Source organism: Rousettus aegyptiacus, unplaced genomic scaffold (genome assembly GCF_014176215.1).
Source record: "Rousettus aegyptiacus isolate mRouAeg1 unplaced genomic scaffold, mRouAeg1.p scaffold_m13_p_11, whole genome shotgun sequence".
Taxonomy (NCBI): domain Eukaryota; kingdom Metazoa; phylum Chordata; class Mammalia; order Chiroptera; family Pteropodidae; genus Rousettus; species Rousettus aegyptiacus.
In genome coordinates this window covers 13,545,481-13,549,339 of record NW_023416286.1, presented here as the reverse complement: position 1 = coordinate 13,549,339, position 3,859 = coordinate 13,545,481, and positions in this window count along the sequence as shown.

Here is a 3,859-nt window from a genome sequence, read left to right as displayed (position 1 = left end):
TTGGTCAAAGGTATTAGGGAGTTGTGGATATAAAAGAACTTTGTTATTTTACCACTTAACTTTGTAATCTCTTAAATTCCCATTTTTTTTTATAATATTGATTTCTTAGGTGATATTGTGAGAATTAAATGAGATAATGAGTATTGGGTATAGATTAAGTAAGCACTGCTCTCTTTGTCTTTCTGATTTTCTTGCAAAAGATTTCACCAATGCATTATTTAGTTAACATAAAACTCACACAACCCATGCTGGCAATATATGTAGATGTGTAACTCCCTGAGAGAGGATTTTTATGCTTGTTTGTTTGTTTGTTTGTTTGTTTTGTCTGTTTGTGCCAGGAAAATCCCTGGCACATGAGATGCTCAGTAAACATTTGTTGATTAAAGAATTACATTCAGTTTTGTTACAAATCCTTTTATCAAAATTATAATATACTGAATTAATACAAAGAAAAAGGCAAGCAAAGCAAAACCCTATTGGTATTGTTGGTGGGAAATACCAATATACCATCACCACTCAGAATAGCTAAATCTTATTATTTGAGGGAAGCAAAATAGCATCTCTAAAAGAATAGTGTTGAAACAGAACATTATTTCTCGTTATGTCTCCCAGGTGTTATAGAGAGTGTATGTAATTTCAGCATGTCTTTAAGAAAGAGAGAATACAAGATGAGGAGAAACAAACATGCAGGAGTGACATATAAGGAGGCATATGACTTATAAGAAAGACTGCCACTGCCAAGGATGTGGCATAGTATAAGACAAAGAGACCAATTAGAACTTATTTCTCCAACCTATCTTTGGACCATACATGTACCTAGGCAGAAAGGCAATAGTTTATCAGAAATGTACTCTATTTGAGGGATTGGAAATGTTGGTTCTTTTCAAAAGCTAAAGAGGCCCACTCACATCTTCCTGACTCCTACCCCTACCCTTTACACACATTTAGAGCTGGAACACCCCAAAGAAAATTGACATTGGCTCAATGCCTTATAAGAAGACATATATTTTGAATTTGTTTGGAAGAAGGAAGGAAAAAAATCTTTCAGAGTAGACAAACTACCACTCAGGGCTTGCTTCATTGGAACTAAGCTTTTAAATAGGGAGAAATAACATAAAAGTTTAACAGATCATAAGGCAAGACAGTTTCTCTTGTCCCTCTTGTTCACCTTTCTGTTTCTAAGTAGAATATAGTGTTAAAATTTTTTACAAATGAAAAAATTTCACTGTACTCCCTTGAGAATGGACAGGGCAGGGGGTAGGTATATCACATTTAATGTTTCTTATATAAAACCACCAGCAAATAGTGAAAAGCACTATTGTGTTTCTTTGTTTCTGAAAGATGGTCCTTGAAAAAGGCAAGTTACATGTGCATGTTGAAATTTAAACTTAGACTTGAGGTTTATGATGAAGAAAAAAAAAGTCTTTTCCATCCCACCTAGCTTTAATGTGAAGACAAAATTGGTTCAGTTATTACTTCCAGAATGGAAATGGTTACATTTGTTTCTAAGATTTTCTGTGTCAGCTTTCTTTTTATCTCAACTGTAATAGTTATTCCCTGTAAACAGCTGGCTTTTTGCCCAGGTCTTCAGTTTAATGGCTCATACAGACTTTCCTAGTAAGAAGAGGTTTTGGAACTGATAATGTAATCAGCTCCCTTTCTTTGCTAAGCATTGTTGACAGATAGAGTGCTTAGAAAGAAAGACAGTGGGAATTTCTGCCATCTGTTCTCTTCTTGCAGAGAGAATAGAAAGAAAAATACTACATGCTTGTTTATTTAAAATACATTTTCAGAGCCCTACGAAAGAGATGAGAACACGTGAGGCTATGTTATTTTTGAAATTTCTTTCTCTAATCTATCCACTGATAAAGAGCAGAGCTCAAGATAAAATATTGAGTTTCCAGTTTTGAAAAGTCTAGATGAATCAAGATTTAAAAGGGGGTAATTAATGTGCTTGTTAGCACACATTTCCTCCATTCTCTACCCCAATCTTCACCTGTTTTTTGTAAGTTAATAAAACATGATAAAATCTTAATCTTGTTATCATCATTAAAGTTCAAGTTAGCATTACAGACAGATTTTTGGGAAAGGGAGAATCTGGATCTTTGGAAAATTCCTTTCTTCTTTAGGGTGTATGCCAAATAGCCACAAAATTGACTTTTATAAAATCTGAATAAAAATCAGAGCATACACAATTGACTTTTAATCTCAACTTTTGGTTTAAATTCTAAGTTCTCTGTGAGCCCCAAAAAGTTTGGATAATATATGTATTTTTTTCTTCTGGGTTCCCAGATACTAAAGAATGAGTATATAAAGAGAATGATTTAAGGCATAATTAATATTTTATAATATTACATATTATATTTCTCATTTACAAAACGATCTATTTTTTTCATTTTTATCTATTTCTGTATCCTTCATTTTATTTTAGCATTATCATTCATGTATATGAAAATACAATATTACAGTGATTTCTTAATTCTTACAAGTACCAAAAATGACTTAAAATTCTCAATTTTCAAAAGTAAATATTCACCAATTTAAAGCTTCTCTTGTATCTCTACTTCACCTACCCTTTCAAAGGTCTTTGGATAAAACCATTCATACTATAGTGTCATATCCTTGGAGGCTTGGCCTTGATACATGCTACAGCTTTTTCAGTATCTGTGAATGTGGGGAGGAATTCAGCAATGGTCATGCCTAGAAGCAGCAGAAATATATGTTATAGGCCTCTACTTTTGTCCAAATTAAAGCTCTTAAATGGGGAGGGAGATCTTAGATTTAAATTTAACAAAAGCCAAATTAGATATTATTACCTAAAGGTCATATGTTACATTTTAGCCCAAAACTTTAATTCCAGAGTGAGAAATGGATATACAATTAAACACAAGCCTAAGTAGATGGACTTGACACTCACAGAGATATGTGTGTGAGCATGGCAGGATGAGAGGAAATGGAACAAGGGTGTGGATTGGAGAAGGTAGCAGGTGAGGGACATGCATATATTTAGGTGAAGAAGATTAATTGTGCTCTCCTGCTGCACATTGGTGTGTCTACACCTATTGGAATGCAGACTGCTGTAATGAGGACTGGCTCAGTATCTGAGCTGAGCAAAGCCTGACAGTTATATAAAGTTAATGCTTATAGATAAGAGGAGCTGGAGAAATTAGGCACTATCATATTTGTCTTTGAGCAACCTAGCTCAGCATTGGTTTTAATATCCTTCGACCCACTCCACACAATCAGGTCGTATATAAATACATAAATATTGTAACTGTCTCAAATGTGATAGAGCGAAAGCATTAATGGCCCATAAAATAGAAAAAAAATACATCTGATTCTATTTGTTTTGTGACAGTATAAATAGCATAATATTTTCATCAAAATAGAAATTAAAAATCATGATACCATGAGCACCATCTCATGGTGATATTTAATGTTACTGCATCAACCTATATTCTATTAATCATGAAAAGTCTTCTATTTAGGGTGGAGAATATTGTTATTTAGACCTTTTGATGTGCTAACCAAACTCAGTATCCTCCAAAGGAAACAGATCTCTACTCTTTGGCAGAGCTTTCTGATGGTCCCAAATTCTATTTTCTCTTTCTGGCCAAGTATTAAAAACAAACTTTGCAACTTCCCTTAGACTGGTGCTATATGGCTGAGTTTGGCCAACCCTGGTGATAAAACCCCTGTAAAACCCTCCTCACTTTCTTTTTGTGGGGATGTGAAAAGATGAATAAGCTTAGATTGCTGATTCATTGCTCAGAGTACAGATGCCCTGACCACATCTGACTACTCTGTGATCAAGAAATAGACCTTACTCTAACACACTATTGAGATTTGGAGGTTGGTT